The 18,385-nt window shown below is 37.9% G+C and overlaps 1 protein-coding gene across 2 annotated transcripts in view; it reads left to right on the top strand.

Moving 5' to 3' along the window:
* The window catches only part of LOC135223790 (protein c-ets-1-A-like), a 420,475-nt gene that overhangs the window by 6,063 nt on the left and 396,027 nt on the right, over positions 1-18,385 (top strand). The window lies entirely within an intron of this gene.

Genomic DNA, 18,385 nt, shown 5'->3' on the forward strand with positions numbered 1-18,385 from the left:
TGCATAATGTTCATGCAGTGGGTGCATGCATTCATGCATCCTCTAGTGCTGTACGAGAGCCGGCGTGGATGATGATTTTTTTTCTTCTAAACTTCGATGGGCAGAAGTGGAAGGGCTTTGCCAGAATTGCCCCGTGTATGGCGTGTGCATTATACCCGCATTTGGCAAACACATTTGCTTGGCCCGTCTCTATATGCACATCTGGTACAGGCATTGGCAGCTTGTGGCCGCGCGGGCGCACGCACGCACGGCTGGCGTGAACGAACGCCTACCGCAACAGAAAGGAGCATTTCTGTGAGGTATCGCAAGTTGATTTAAAAGACGCTCTGACAGAAATTGAAAGCGAAAGGATGAGTGAGGGTGCAGCGGATAGGGCGGGGCCACGCTGCCTGCAGTTCACGCCGTTAAAAACCAACGGTCAGGCGCTGTTTCGTGTGAATTGTACTTTGTAATGAACTCGAGTTCATTCTCTGCGTCAGCTCATATTTGAACTAGAATGTTGCACCGTATATAGCAACAATAAAGTCATATGTACAGCGTTGAACTGGAATGTTGCACATTATATAGTACCAGTAAAGTCATATGTACTATAGGCTACATGGAATGTTGCACATTACATAGTACCAGTAAAGTCATATGTATACTAGGCTACTGCGTTGAACTGGAATGTTGCACATTATTATGTAGAGTAATCATGAAGTGAAGGCTAAAGCAACACTCATCATGGTTATGAATAGGTCCAGTATAGCTATATTGTAAATGGTCATGTCTCCTGATTTTGAATATATAAGAAAGGGGTAAAAGTTAAAGGCTGTGTCCATAGAGGAAACCAAGAATGCTTTACCCCTTTGCGCCGCGTATTGGGGAAAAGTGTATTATGTATACATAAACATGATATAAATATATATATAATATGTATATGTAAATAAATTCTTCTGTTAAAACATGATACGTCACAAGTATAAAAGGCCCATTAAAAACACTCTGGTTTAAATCTAAGGACGATATTTCGGTGGACTAACTTCCACCCTTATCAAGTAATGAATGACAATGTAACTCCTTCTGTCATTCACTACTTGATAAGGGTGGGAGTTAGTCCACCGAAATGTCGTTAGCTTTAAACCAGTGTTTAACGGGCCTTTTATACTTGATATATATATATATATATATATATATATATATATATAATATATATATATATAATGTGTATTGAATGATGATCTAGCCAGTTAAATAACGCGCCATTGTCGTTATATCTCTGCTGAACCGCCTAGGTTTTAGGTAATAAATGAGAACGGGCTACCAAAGAAGTCAGTTATGCAACTTTTTATTCGCACTACGTAGCTTGATAAATGTGCCGTAAATTTGATCCAACGCCATTTCTGTCGAATTGGAAGATGATCAGTCAACTAATGTGCCAACGAAAATCCTTTTCTAAGGAAGTCGTCCCTCCTTCAGGAGTAATCTACTGAATGTTGGGGATGTCATTCCTGTCCCCTGCCGAAGGTTTAGCTGTCTTATGAATAGATTTCACGGGTTCGAAGACCAGAATCTCAGTTCGTAAAACTTTTGTCGTCTCCGGTGTGGATATTACTGAAGGGGAGGTCTCGTGTTGGGTTGAGACGTGTGTGAATTAGGCCTACCGGTATATTGTAGTCGTCGAACTCGGGGTTTAATTGTGTTCATTGCTGCTTGGTATTTACATCATATCTTGGAGATCTCGTTGCCACATCTCAGCAGGTCACTGATATATCAGTTAACAAAACTCAGGTGAACCGATATGACGCTGTGGAAATCTTAATTCTCGGGAGATGTCTCCATCAGGGCAGAACGAAATCTGAAACTTTAACAAGGAATCAGACCTTAGGTAAGCAAGGATATTACGATGCCAGCACCAACGGCCTTCGCGTTAAATGGTGATTAATGACGATGGTCAAGAGAAAAAGGTTTTCTGAAAGAAATGGGTTCTGGTAGAGCCATTCGTTGCTTTTCGTGATCGCTTTGGAGAGTTGCAGTTGATATCGTTTACCTGCAAAGTGGTCTCGAAGTCATTGGAAAGACGATGCATTTCAAATTCTACGGGACGTCACAATGGGCGAGCAGTATCACAATTTCAAGTTTGGAATTGGATAGGTCATTACCCCAGGGACCCATGGCTACAGTAGGCCTAAATTAGATCCATTTGATGCATTCCCTGACCGCTTAGTAGCTAGTACATTGCCGCCTTCAGAGGGAAGAAGGCCATTCCTTCAAAATTCGGTTGGACGTCACATGAACATCCTGTATTTCAGTTTCAAGTTTGAAATTGGAACGTATACCTACAGTAGGCCTAAGGTAAAAAAAAAAAAAAAAAAAAAGGACAATAGATTCAGCACTAGCTCCTATGCATACAACAATCGGTGTTGAAAAGCTCATCAATAATCCTTCTCCCATCAGTTCCCGCAGCGGGCTGGGGTAGGTAGAGCCGTCAGTGCACCTCACGTGGTGCACTGTAGGCATTACTTAAGGGGGTCTTTGCCGCGTCCCTTCGGCCCCTAGCTGCAATCTCGTTCATTACTTTTTACTGTACCTCCGTTCATATTTTCTCTTCCATCTGACTTTAAACCCTCTCTAACAATTGTTTCATAGTGCAACTGCGAGGTTTACCTCCCGTTATACTTTTCAAACCTTTTACAGTCAATTTCCATTTCAGCTGTGAATGACCTCACAGGTCCCAGCGCGTTGCCTTTGGCCTAAAAATCTTCATATATATTCTGCCTTCAGTGTTAACACTGAGTTTAAGGAGAGAACTCCCTAGTTTTTCAGGCGGCCTTGTTACACCTGTCAGGTCACATTTTCCCATATTCGCTCTGAAAATTGGTAGTTTAATCCAAGGAAAGTGGGTTCAGTGGCTGCTTATCGATTTCAATGTTATATGTTCAGTTTAGGTTTAGTTTTTGGAATAAAAAGGACGTTATTTAATATTTTTCGTGAAAAAATTAGCCTATTAAGATTTTTCCAGATTAATGTGTTGCGGAATTTATATAATATATATATGTATATATATATATATATATATATATATATATAATTATATATTATATTAAATATATAATAAATTATATATATATATATATATATATATATATATATGTGTGTGTGTGTGTGTGTGTGTGTGTGTTGTGTGGGTGAGTTTGCATACGTGTTTATGTATTATTACGTATATATATATATATATATATATATATAAATATATATATATATATATATATATATATGGTGTGTGTGTGTGTGTGTGTGTGTGTGTGTGTGTGTGTGTGTGTGTGTAGTTATGCATACGTGTTTATGTATATACGTATATATATATATTATATATATATATATAATATATCTATATTAGATATGTATATATATATATCATATTATATATATATTAATATATAATCTATTATATAATATAATAATATCTATTATATATATCTATATATATATAGATATATATATACATATATATATAATGTGTGTGTGTGTGCTTTGGTTTCGTGAAGTCAACGAAACAAGGGATCTGCTAAAAACAATAAAACAAACTTGAAGAGTGCACTTGAAATACGGCTGTGCAAGGAAAAATTGTAATTTGCATGCACATAAATAAGTAGCACACAGCTTAGAATGTACCTTACTTTATTGCCGTGCTAAGAAATGATGAACCAAAGATAATTGCAAACGTCGCTCCACGTAATCATACCTCACTGAAATGTATCAATAATCCCTTTGGTTCAGCTGAAGTACAGATCCCTACCGTTGAGAAATCATGTCTCGTATCCATTTGAGTACTCAGACCTTACAGTGCACTTTTAGATAGTCGTTAGCTTAGTTCATAGAGCGCACCATATATGTATATATATATATATATATTATATATTATATATATATATATATACATATATATATATACACACTATATATATATACATAGGCTATCTAGATGAATAACTCGCCAATGAACGCTAAAAGAATATTACGCAAGGCACACATAGCTTATAGAAGACACCATTAAAATCGCAAACCACGAAAACAACAGTGTTTCATTCTGCGGCATTAAATCTCTGCAGTAAAATATAAAGGGGTATCGACTCTGTTCAGACATATTGCACCAGAAGTAGAATTAACAGAGAACTCTCTCTACATTAAATAGGCCCATGTCCTCTTAAAATATGCCCGGTTCCTCCAAAGTCCAGTTCCTCTAAATCCCATAAGAGCGATGTTTGTACAAAGTAACGTAACATCGTCATCCTTAATACATTTCTATCGATTGGGAAATCAAGGGGAATTGATAAGCCAGACCTTGCGCTGTTTGTTTCATATTCCTATTCATATTCCTACTCGAGTGTTGCTGGGTTCCTGTAGAGACTCGCCGAGATGCATGTTGTCTGTTTAATAAAACCAGGTTGAAAGGAAGCTTTGAAGGGGTAAAGGAGCACCCTGTGTCGCTTGCTAATAGAATTCTATACCGCTTGCTAATAGAATTCTATACCTCTCTGCCTCCTGTCTCCTCATCCAAGTTTATATAAGGCGTGATCAGAATTACAGCTTACTCGGGGCGCGTTCTAAAATCTGTGGTCAAATAGTGTGTTGTTTCACCAATGAAAAATAAAGTAAATACACTATATTTTATTAGAAATAATAATTATTCTGTACTGTTTAACACACATTATCTATTGCTTACATTTTCATTCTAATGAATAAATCATAAATCTCTTATCCTACAATTCCTGTAAGCGCCTCAGCGGCGTGGTTGGTATGGTATTAGCGTCCCACCTCGGTGGTCGCTGGGTTCGATTCTCGGCCATTCCATTGAGGAGTGAGAGATGTGTTTTTCTGGTGATAGAAGTTTTCTCTCGACGTGGTTCGGAAGTCCCGTAAAGCCGTTGGTCCCGTTGCTGAACAACCACTGGTTCCATGCAACGTAAAAACACCATACAAACAAACAATACAATTCCTGTATCGTTAACTCATTGCAAAACACCTTTTTTAGGCCTTTCCATGGGGCTTTCCTACCACTCCTAACAAGAACAACAACAACAACATTAGTTTGAAGGCTTACTCCCCGAGTAAGCGAAAATTACCGTGGACCTGAGGTATGCTCACCTTGGATGGTAATTTCACTTGACCTTCAGCGACCCAGGGCAGGGCTGCGTAAGATTTAGCAAGAAATATTTTGTAACTCTTCCACTTGACCTCAGAATGACCTTTTGTGACAATAGGTTAGACCAAGGGAGGCGGTAGATAGGTGATGATTACGGGCGTATACTGTATTGACATGAACTTAGTAAGTTTATCATACCTATTTGATTTTAGCTTAAACCCCCTTTCCAGTTGTCATTTCTTGTTATTTATGGTATTATATACCACTAGCAAACAGCCCTTAAACAGTTACAACAATTTTGCTTGAATTTTCAGTTACGGTTTTCTACTCATAACGCCCATTTGACGGGGGGGGGGGGGGTAGGATGAAATCCCATCATATACCATCTTAGGGGTCCCCACTATAACCCTACCAAGTTTCATACCCATCGGACCAGCCGTCTTGCCGTGATTGAATGATTGACAGACATAACGCCCATTATAGTAAGATGTCGTCTTCTGTCATTTTTATTTGGTCATTAAATGTCTTGAAAACTCTCCGCGGTTAGAAAAATTATTTGTCGCTTTCAAATTAAGAATTTAATGGTTTTTTTTTTTTACATCAAACGGGTAAATTATTTGATAGACATGGCTCTCATTGACGGTGATTTTACTACTACTACTGTATGTGCTTGTATACTGTTGCAATACATCATCGATTATCTGTAGGCAATGGTACATACTTACTGTGCACTTACGGATGTATACGCATCTCTTCCCGTAAAGGGTTAGTGCTATCAGTGCACCTCGCGCGGTGCACTGTAGACATTTATTAAAATTCTTTGTCATCGTCCCTCCAGCCCGTAGCTGCAATCTCTTCCATTCCTCTTACTATACCTCCGTTTATATTCTCTTTCTTCCATCTTACTATCCACTCTCTCCTAAAAGTTGTTTCACAGTGCAACTACTTTGAGGTTTTCCTCCTGTTTACACATTTGAAGCCTACTTGACTCTTAATTTCTGTTGCAGCGCTGAATGACCTCGAAGGTCCCAAAGCTTGGCCTGAATCTTATATTCCTTCGTATTCGCAGCTCTCGACTTAATCTGATATTCAGAGAAAGGCGAGACGAGAAACAGTTAATGTTGTAATCGGAACTCCACAGAGATTTTCATGGCAAGCCTCTCTCCATTAATATTTAGATGGAAAGATCCGACAGACGACTTGAGGATAGATTACGAAAAGCGTCAATCATCCATTATCTGATCCCGATGTCGGAGTTGATGGAAGGAGTGACAGAGGAGTAATTAGCATCGTCCCAGAAGTGGCTCAGTGCTCAAGAAAAAAAAAAAGAAAAAAATCCTTGGTTTCACAGAAGCCTTGCTTGTGTTTGGCCAGCTGAGGTGGATCAGATTCTCTCTCTCTCTCTCTCTCTCTCTCTCTCTCTCTCTCTCTCTCTCTCTCTGTTGCTTGAACTACTGCGCAAGCGTATAAGATTGTGTTACCGAATCCTGAGATATAGCCATGTTTTGAAAAGCAGATCGCGACTGATATAATTTGCTACGCGCCCGGAGAAGTAACAGTGATCGGATCTTTATAAACAGCAAAGTATTTCTTTGATGTCTTACTCGGTTTGCTGTTTGTGAAAATTAATATTCAGTCTTTATCAGACGATACTGCCTGGAGGCTGTAAACTCAATTGCCAAATGCGATGTGTGGTCAAGGTTGAATGTTGCTGAGTTTGCATTGGTTAGAGAGAGAGAGGACTGGTTTATATATACAATATAATATATATATGAATATATATAATATATATATCTATATATATATATATATATATCATATATTATAATAATATATATATAAGTATATATTAGTATATATATATATATGTGTGTGTGTGTGTGTGTTGGGTGTGTGGTTGAGAGAGAGAGAGAGAGAGATAGAGAGAGAGTCTGATGTATGATTTCACGAGGATTACCTTGTTGGAGCCCCATTTTTGACAATGATCTGAAGGTATATATTTTGATTGAACTATTCACTTGACATACCATATGTTTTCCTGTCTCTACATCCACCGGAACCAACACACAACAACAGTCGACCATAGCCAGGTGCCCAGTTCACTGATGACGGGGAGATTGGATTTATTTATGTATGGGAAAAATGAAAAATCTCTCAGATTGGCCTCTCCTCGACCCGGAAGCGAAGAAGACGGGTCTCCTTGGTTATGAGACGGACGATACCGCTGAGAGAGAGAGAGAGAGAGAGAGAGAGAGAGAGAGAGAGAGAGAGAGAGAGAGAGAAAGTTCCGGTTGGAATTACTGGGAGATGAAGAAAGAATTATCTGGCCAGTATTTCACAACATCGAAAAAAAAAAAAACGACTGGGATCGCTTTCATTCGAGCTCTGGGTCCTCAAGCAGAAGGGTCTCTCCAGTTTTTCCTCTCTCTCTCTCTCTCTCTCTCTCTCTCTCTCTCTCTCTCTCTCTCTCTGGCAGGGTACGCGATCGGCTCGGTCTTTTTTGATCGGCGATAATTGCTGGCTTCGGAGGCTTCCTGAAGCTCACGTCTGTACAAATGAGGTTTCCGATTTAATTAGGTGCTGACGAGTGGATGAATGTGGTTCTCTCTCATCTCCCAGGCACCACAGACGATCTCATTGATGGGACATTGTCAAATGTTGCACGTCTATTATTTGCTCATTTACGCTGCACAGAGAGAGAGAGAGAGAGAGAGAGAGAGAGAGAGACTAGCTGACCCACTGACAATCTACTTAGTGATTTCGGAATAAAATGTAATCATTTGGAAATAATACCAATATTGTTAAATAAATAGTGCATGCATTAGTATTATTAACTGAGCCCATAATTGCATTATTCCTAACATTCATTATCCAATGTTGGTATATCCTTCTTTGCTGAAGATTAAGTTGAAGGGAATTATATTTTTATGGAAATACAATATGAAAATGCTTCGACATGAGTTCGATTTCCTGCGTATCATCATGGTGTAGACATCAGCTCAAAGTTTCGAAATTGAAATATACAGCACCTGAAATGAAAGAAATATCTCCACTGTTAGTTCTCCATGAATACGTATTTTTCATTTGTTCTTTAATCATCTCGATTCTTAATTTTCTACTCTCTTTTTTCCTTCACTGTTCAATTTTCTACTCCTTTTTTTTCTCTTCTCGATTCTTTTTTGACCCTTTTTTTGTTCCGTTTTTCATTGTTTTCTTACTTTTTATACTTTTTATCCCCTTTTTCCCTTCTCGATTCTTTATTTTTCACTCTCTTTTTTTCCTTCATTGTTCTTAATTTGCAACTTTCATTTTTCCCTTCGCTGTTCTTAATTTTCCACTCTCTTTTTTCCTTCACTGTTCTTAACTTCCACTCTTTTTCCCTTCGCTGTTCTTAATTCTCCACTCTCTTTTCCCCTTAACTGTTCTTAATTTTCTACTCTCTTTTTCCTTTCATTGTTCTTAATTTCCCTTTCTTTCCCTCTTTGACTTCTTGATTTATTTTCCCCCTTTTCCCACATCTTACTTTATTAGGCGTAATGTCTGTCCGTCCGTCTGCCATTCAATCACGGCCAAACGGCTGGTCCATGGGCATGGAACTTAGCTAGTTTATAGTGGGGACCCCCAAGATGGTTTATAATGGTGTATCATCCTACCTCCCCGGCCCCCCCGCCCAAACTTCCGATGGGGGTGGGGGTGAGAAGGGATTCCCTGAAACGGAGCTGGTTCTGCCCGTGAAACGAGGTTGGTTATGCCTGTAGACTTAGTTACTTTATGAATTTTCATACATAATTTCTGTATAAATATGTTTGCTAGTTGGATTTAATTCATTTACGGTCAGCCGTTGGTTCCGGCAAGGTCTAAAGAATATTCAGCGTGACTCATTGCCGTTCGCGCTATGTAAGTGGACGTGTTTTAAGTTTCAATAATTATAATATCTTTCAGATGTGCACCTCTGATCGTGAAATTGTCTAGAATTAACGAAATGAAGACAGGTATACAGTAAATATAACTACCAGAGCCATTTTTATATATAATGGGAAAAGTAAATGTTATCCTGTATAAGAAACTGTACAAATTGTTATCATATGTTGGAAAAAGTGGCTGTCGTCATATGTTGGAACAAGTGGCTGTCGGCATATGTTGGAAAAAGTAACTGCTATCACGTGTTGGAATAAGTGACTGTTATCGTATGGTGGAAAAAGTATCGTCATATGATGTAACGAAAAGTGACTGTTATCATATGCTGAAAAAAGTAACATCATATGACGGGTAGGTCACTATCATCATATGTTGGAAAAAGTAACTGTTGTTCAAGTGAGTGAAAAGCTTCGTTATATGTCAACTAAAATGTGCTCATAAGACCGAGTTATTTTTACGAATCCGCTTGAGTCATTCATAGTGATTATCATCGAATAATGAAGACACGACGCTATATTTACAAAGCGTCACTGCTGTTTTTGCTCTTAGCCATAAAAAGTCATACGTAGCAGCGAGAGGGAGAGAGAAAGGGAGGGAGGTTTAGCTCTGTTCATACAAAGAGGTAAGAAAGGGTTCGCAGAAAGCAGTCCTAAAAATAAATTAAGCTCAGAACCCCGGCTGTTTGGCTAACCCACTTACAGCGTTAAAAAACACTATTAAGTGGAAAATATCACTGATAACGTGAACTCACGCACCCCTTCCCTCCCGTGTTTAATTTGTACATCGACTCTCTTAAACTGATCCAGCGTTGCCAAAGACGGGGTGGTGGATAACCGAATTCAAAGGTTGCTCACTCCTTGTCGTTACGCAAGACTTTCCTTAGACTTTCTTCGTATTGCAACATGGGAATTATGTCATTTCGTTTAACTTGCCACAGGAGAAATCGTATAGTCCCTCCCTTTCTGTTTTCTTTTTCTTTTTCCCCCCATTTTCTTTCATTTTTGGAAGGCCGTAGTTTTGGCAACTCTGCCTCACACACACACTGCCTTCAAGTGTGTCGGTGTTATGGTAAGATGTCTTGTTCTATTTGCCCTCAAGAAATCGTAGCGGATATCTCGTGGCCAGCCAGCATTTGGGTGGTTCGAGGCCTCGTGTTTTGATGGAAGCTTATACGATATGATGATGATGATTCTTCATTTCCACTGGTGTAGGAAATCAGAGAGAGAGCGAGAGCCTTCGTTTTGGTTGCACTAACATCAGAAGAGCATCGACTAGGACTAGGGGATCCGTTAACTATCACAACATATGTCGAAATCACGAGTTGGAGACCTCTAGAATTTTTGCTTTTCCTCTTGTTTCGTCATTGACTATCTTTGTATGATGATTAGGGAGGCAGAATTCGGTATAAACCAGAATTTAATATTGTGGGTTTATGATATTATTTACTTTAACGTAGGGAATATGGTCGTATTCTTCAAGGTATTCTTTCCTTTGTTCAATTCGAAAATACATCTTTATGGTTTTGTGATCTTTACTGTTTGGACTTGACTTATTTTTATTATTTTTTGAAGGTGAGAGGGCGAAAGTTTTTTTTTTCGCTTACTCGGGGAGGAAGCATACAAACTACTTTTTGTTGTTGTTGTTGGGGGGTGTAGAAAATGTCTTTGGAAAAGCCTAAAAAGGAATTTTAGGATAGGATAGTTATGATTTATTTATTCGAAGGAAAACGTAAAAAATAAATAATGTGCATGTTAAACAGTACAGAAAATAAATTTCTACTCAAATATAGCGTATTTAATTTAATTTTCTTTGGTGAAATCAGGCTCTATTTGATTGTAGATTCTAGCACGTTTTAATTTATTTGGTGTGCTGAATTTAGGCTATGTTTCTGATCGATTATATTGTGTTTTCATTTATAACTGAGAGTATATGAACGTGTTTAATTTGTAGTACTAAGCATGAGTATTAGTTACGAAGACCACTTCGCATTAAGTTAGGAATATAATGTTTACAATTTATGCCTGCGGGGAAAATCTTGCACGCGTCCCGAGTAAGCTGGAGGTGGCATCACGCGTTGTTTTATTAAATCATTAACGGCCTTTTGTTGTTATAGATTATATCATCAAAGTTTACTTCACAAAAGAATTTTTATCGGTAACTAAAGAATATGTTCACTGAGTTAAAGTAGAAAGTTCCTAGACACTAAAAAGTTTTTTATAAGTTACTAGACACTAAGAAGTTTTTTATGAGTTCATAGACACTTGGAAGTTGTTTTATAAGTTCATAGACACTAAGAAGTTTTTTTTTATAAGTTCCTAGACACAAAAGTTTTTTTTTTCCGAAAATAAGGAGTCATTTCTCGAAACTTAGGAGTATTTGCTTAGAAAATAATTAGTAATTAAAAAAAAACTGTGGTACAGTAAGTTCCAAAACTGAAGCGACAATTTTCAGAGGATTTCGTTCGAAATTCACTAACTGGCAACTACAACTCTTAGCTGAAAAATTAATTTTTTTTCTACAGTGAAAGCTCTGTCAAGCAAAATAAAGCTAACATATGATGCACAAATATCAAATCTATGATATTTATAACAATCATAAGAAAAAATTACTCTAATAGTTATTATTTTAAAGTATAGTAATTACTTCAAACTATAGAAACGAAACAATTTGAAATTCTCGTTCAACACAGGATTACGTACGTTACCAATGTATATTTTGAGCAATGTGGAAACAAACATTTAATATCATAGTGTATTATCAATTATTTTAGCGAAGATGCATAAAACCATGCAAGCATCAATAGAATGTAAAAGGAAAATCTCCGCAACATTAAACATAATCAACCATGAATGCACCTAGAATCAATAGAGAAGTTGGGTGTGGTTGGTAGTTCTAATTTTATCTTCTATGTCCGAGCATGAAATACCATCTTCGAGAAAGGCTCTAACTGCTGCTACCTTCAAGTGACTAGGCCTAGTTCCGGGCATAGCAAGGATTACAATGCAGGGCCACTGTGTTATTTAGGAAAAAGTAGAACCATTAGGACCGACACCAGGACCTGTCCTTGCACCTAGGAAACAGACTCGCTAAATAAAAAATAAGAAAGACAGTCGCAAGCAACCAGAACAGCCTAAAATCACCTGGTTAAGTAGGGAGACAATAGACCCAACAACCCCGCCTCGCCCTCTACCTCTACCTATACACACAAACTAACTCCACCTTTTTCACTTCAACCTTTTACCTCAAATCTTCTAATCATTCCAACCATGAAATTTAAGACTGAATGTGCGTAAGTGGGCGTATCATCAGGGAGTGATATCACCCAAATTCATATTTCCACGGGCAACCAGTAATCAGTTCGATCCAGTCAAGCATTATTGTATAACATAAATTTATGATTTTTTTGCGATATATATATTATATATATATATATATTATATATATATATATATATATATATATATATATATATATAGAAGCACCCGACGCATGACCAATAGGCCTAGTGCTCGATTCTTAAAACAGGCCTCTGGTTACACGATATTAAAATAATGCTCGCCAAGCATATTCACACTCCGGATCATATGGACAAAAATAGTCTCACTTATGCACTGAAAAAATAGGGTGGAAACCTACGAAAATAATTGTTTGACGCGACCCTGAACGCAATTCCACAAGCAAAGATTAGCACAATTGAGGAATTAGATGAAATTATTAACTAACAAGCTGGAAAATATATTTCCTTGATTCTTGAATAGGCCTAACCATGTAGCCAATGCTAAACGCGCATATAACTTAGATTTTTTTTTTCTTTTTACACCAACTTGTGTCTTATTTATATTTCATTTAATCAGATACTAAACTTCTTTGTGCTTTATCAAAAGAAATCATAACTTTCGATGTAACGCTATAAAAGTAGAAAGTTAATTTGCAAATCATATTAGGCCAATGCTTATGCACTCGGTTCCTGCTACCACTCATTGGTGAACACTTGATATCACACATTGAGAGCCGGGGATGTTTCTATGGGGAAATTCGTTTTTTTTTTTTTTAATAAACAATTTTTGTACAAACATTGATCATTCACTGGGGAAATACTTTCTGTGCTACTACAGTTAATCACTGATGCGTATTGTTAGATAAAGAGGATGACAATCATTGGAGTAAAATATACTAACTGGCAACCCCACGAGTTTCTAAAGAAATACGATCAATTCTGAAATTTATCGCTTCACTTCTGGAACTTACTGTACATTGTCAGAAAAAGATATTTTTCTCTGAAACTTAAGATGCTTATTCCCAGAAACGAAAGAGTACGTTGTCAGTCACTTAGGGAATATGTTATCAGAGTATTTTCTGATTCAGAAACTACGGAGTATTTTCTGATAATAAGAAGCTTACTCTCAGACATTAAGGAGTATGTTCCATTGAGCTAGGGAGTATTTTATCAGAAACTAGAGAGAAGTGTGGCTCTATGCTGTCATGTTCTGAGCTCAAAAATGTATTATTCACGGCGCAAGGCGGATTTTTTCCAAGCGTTCTTATTTTTCATTTTTGACTGGTGTAGGAAAGTACTATAATATCCTGCATATCAGTTGACCTTTGTTGTTGAGAAAGGTTTGTTAGTAATACGCTTGGTTAAAGAAATGCACAAGGTTCAGTAGACTTTAATGAATTGTTTGTGTATGTTTCACAAACAGATTTATAGGCTCTGAATCCCTTAGCGGGTAGTGCTGTCAGTGCATCTCACGTGGTGCACTGTAGGCATTACATAAGGTTCATTGCAGCGTTCCTTCGGTCCTTAGCTGCAACCCCTTTCATTCCTTTTACTGTACCTTCATTCATATTCTCTTTCTTTCATCTTGCTATGCAATCTCTCCTGACAACTGATTCGTAGCTCAAACCGTTCTACTCCCAGTTTTCGTTTCATCTCTGAATGGCCTCATAGGTCCCAGCGCTTAGCCTTTGGCTTAAATTCCAATTTTCAATTCCATTCTGTACAGAGGCATCTGAACTTTCATTACATGCTAGGCTCGTAGTGAAGGCAAGAGACAACAGTCAGTAAATTGATCAAAATCCTGCAACAGTAAGGGATGTTGGCCTCATATATCTCTAAAAGTTTGAGATACCTTAGTGCTATTATGTTCTGAGCTACAAACAGAGGAAAAGCGCCTCAGTGGCGTGATCGGTATGGTCTTGACCTGCTACTTCGTTGGCCGCGAGTTTGATTCTCGGGCATCCCGTTGAGGTGTTAGAGATGTTTATTTCTGGTGATAGAAGTTCACTCTCGACGTGGTCCGGAGGTCACGTAAACCCGTTGGTCCCGTCGCTGAATAACCACTGGTTCCATGCAACGTAAAAACACCATACAAACAAACAGGAAAAAGCGAGGACAAATTTTTAATTGTCATTAACGTAATAAATGTGCATCCTGTTCCTTTTGAAAGCTGTTTTCACACTTCCGAGGGGAAAATGTTGATTTTGGACCGTCGTCTGTTTTGAGTTGAGAGTGATCGCGTGAATTCATTTTAGTGAGTTATTTTAAAAGCAAGCTTTCGCTCACTGATTTATATAGGCGACATCCGCCAATAACGTATAGGTGATGTTCGATTAGTGTCTCCGTTTGCGTTTCCCAAGTTTTACTTGTAGCTTATTTTTGTTGCCATTTCAAGATGTTTTTTTTATTTCTCAATTTTCGTAAGTTGTAATATTTTCTCTGTAACGTTTCTCGACATTGATTTCAACCTCACGTTCAGTTGGGCTAGTGTCATATTTTAATTTTGCTCGCACACTTACACACATGTATATATATATGTATATTATATGTATAATATTTATAATAGCTTTCTGTGTTTTTTAATCGTCGTTAAGTTGCAGATTAAAGGTAGAAATTGCGCTGCTGGTATCATTGAATTGGTCGCGTTAATTATAATGACATACTCATCACAGCATACTACTAAGACGTTGTGGAACTTTCTTTAGCCTTCTGTGCTCCATTTAACTTGTTTCAATAAACTGAAGTAGAAAGAGTATACGATTTGATGTGAAGGTCGTGAAGAGCCGTTTTTACTGCGCGTTAACCAGTAGGCTCCATGAAATGAATTGGCGAAACGGTGCTGCATATAGGCAGTGCGATTGCAATTTTTTTAAAAGTTCGTATCCAGAACTGCGTTGCATAATTGTACCTTTCATTCACATGGTACCGAGTGACCAAAATGTGGTATCACTATTTCCACCAATTCTTGCAATGCATCACCAACAAGTGTCCATTAGAGTTAATCGTCGTTATTTTTTTATTAATGTTTCTAAATCATGTTTGCCTTTAACTTTGTGCTAGACGTGGGAAGAGCTCAGCCCAGTTTTTTCGGTCTTGTCTTTTTTTGCCATTTCATTCTTATCTGGTATCTGGTCTGAGCTTTCTTTTTGCTCTGTCTTCCTGCTTATATATCAAATACTATTTTGACTGAGCATTCATCCTCGCTTCTCGTGACATGTACAAACCATCTCGGCTTCTGAGATCCCTTTAAATTTCACTGTTAATTCAGAACAATTCGGTAACTCCCGTTCGCATATTCCCGAGCAGTAACCGAGTACTGTACCTTCCCTGAAAAAGTGGGACGCCATATCTTAAAAACTAACCATAGAATCTCCTTGAAAATAATCTCATTATGTTTCACTCACCTTAAATCCAATGAATATCAAAACTAACGTAACCTAGGGGCATGTCAAAAAATCGGGGCTGGTGCAGCACTATATTAGATTCCCATCACCCGCGCATCTGATGTCTAGGCCAGTCGCTTACGACGCTCCTGATTGGCTGTTGATAAGCCAATCAACCAATCAGGAACGTCGTAAGGGACTGGCCTAGACACCAGATGCGCGGGTGATGGTCATGGGAATCTACTATAGTATACAACTCCCGTTCACGTGCCCTTGAATGAGACGAGATATTCAGTCGATTATATAATTATATTCCGCCGTCAGGACGAAGGCATACAAGACTTATCGCACTTATCTATGCATTGATCTATTGCACTTAATGAGTGGGTGGCACGCATAGTGTACCATTCGAAGCCTTATCGATCTCGTTTCGGGTGTAAGGGCGTTCAAGTACAAACCTTCAGAGTATTATTTGTTAGAACGTGTTGATCTTCACGCATTCGTGTTCTGGTACTTTCGTTGTTTCTGTGGAGTTTCGCCTGGTTTTTAATTATTCTTGTTTACTTTTTATTATGTGTTACTTGTTAGATCATGGTTGGAATGTTTAAAGTTAAAGATGTAATTTTGTTGTAGTATTATTTTGTCTTATTGACGATATATACTTCCTTATTTTCTTGCACGTTTTGCAAGTTGATGCGGTCTTAGACATGTTTCATATGAATTATTAATAATAATAATAATAATAATAATAATAATAATAATAATAATAATAATAATAACCTGTAGGTAATGCATGACAACAGGAAGTTGACACGTAGAGGATTTATTATAATTAGTCGTACTAATAACCATGATAAATTGCACTGCCTTATTGATATTGCTGCTGTTGCATCTCATTATCCTACAATTCTGATGCAATGTTCTGTGTGTGTGTGTGTGTGTGTGTGTGTGCGCGCGCAGGTATCCAAAATAATTATTTTGATGACCGTATGTTACTTATTCAAGAGTTTTCTTTATTGACTTCTCTGCATCATAGTTTTTAGGATATGGTATCTTACCCCTGAGAGAGAGAGAGAGAGAGAGAGAGAGAGAGAGAGAGAGAGAGAGAGAGAGAGAGAGAGAGAGACTGGAAAAATCTCAGCATATTCATTTAATTCCATTGAATATTTTATACCTAGGTGCTAAGTACAATTTTCGCATTTTTTTTTTTGCCCCATTTAGCTGTGGTTAGCAAGAGAACTACCCTAAATTGTTATTTTAACCCGGGAAAACGAAAGCACGAAGTGATTTCAGTGCTATGGTAGATTCACATCAACCATGCATCTGATGTCTTGCCACGTCCCTTACCACGCTCCTGAGTTCACATAGGCAGGGTGGATGTTTCACCTCCCCTGAGGGATACGGCTTTGAAAAAGTATCCCTCAGGATAGGTGGAACATACATCCTGCCTATATGAACTCTCTGGAGAGACTGAGGAGAGTTTCCAGCCCAGTTGATTGGCTTATCAGCCAATCAGGAGCGTCGTAAGGGACTGGCCTAGACATCAGATGCACGGTTGACGTGAATCTACTATAGTCATCTCGCATCATTAGCGTAGCGTTGCCTTTCGCGTTTGTTTGCCGGGTCAAAGAGCATTGTTTGCGTGGTTAGATATAGGTTGTTTGAAGCCCAAGTGAGGGATTGGTCTGTCTAGATATAAGAAAAAATTGTTTGTGTCATACATTTGAGATTGAGAAGGCGATAAAGTGAATGAAACTCTGTTGTGCTTCACGGTTAGTTTTCCGTGACGTATAATTATTTTATAGATTTGTGGTAGAAAGCTCAACAGAACTTGATTTTATTTCCAAATTTCGAGTTGCTAAAATTTTAAAACCCAGTTTTCATATCCTGGTGTTTTATACGCTTTAATATTGCTTAGATATTCATGGTTTGTTCACCAGTACCTAATTTACATAATTCATATAGTCTCCGTAGGAGGTTATTGCCGCCAGTGCACCTCACACAGTGCACCGTTGGCATTACAAGCGCCTCCCTGACGTGGTCGGTTTGGTCTTGGCCTGCCACCTGGGTGGCCGCGAGTTCGATTCTCGGGCATTCCATTGAGGAGTGAGATATGTGTATTTCTGGTGATAGAATTTCACTCTCGCCGTGGTTCGGAAGTCACGTAAAGCCTTTGGTCCCGTTGCTGAATAACCACTGGTTCCATGCAACGTCAAAACACCATGCATACAAACAAAGAAACAAACAGACCATAGGCATTGCTTGCAGAGTCCCTTCGGCCCTTTAGCTGCAACCCCCATCTTACTTTGCACCCTCTCCTAACAATTTACATTATCCTCAGCGCTGAATGACTTCATAAGTCCCAACGCTTGGTCTTTGGACTAAATTTGATAGGTCAAGCAACTCCTAATGTATATGGTTGTATAATTTAGAGGGTTTTTCGCTTTTCATTATTTTTTTTTTTTTTAGAAATATACCCTTTTTAATTTAAAAATATGCTCTTTTTTATTTTAGAAATATACTCTTTTTTAATTTTAGAAATATACTTTTTTAATTTTAGAAATATACTCTTCATTGTAGTAATATACTCTATTTATTTTAGAAGTATACTCTATTTTAGAAATATACTATTTTTATTTTAGAAATATTCTCTTTTACCCGTATTATCAACTATAGCGGTAA

The sequence above is a fragment of the Macrobrachium nipponense genome, chromosome 10 (assembly GCF_015104395.2).
Source record: "Macrobrachium nipponense isolate FS-2020 chromosome 10, ASM1510439v2, whole genome shotgun sequence".
NCBI classification, from domain to species: domain Eukaryota; kingdom Metazoa; phylum Arthropoda; class Malacostraca; order Decapoda; family Palaemonidae; genus Macrobrachium; species Macrobrachium nipponense.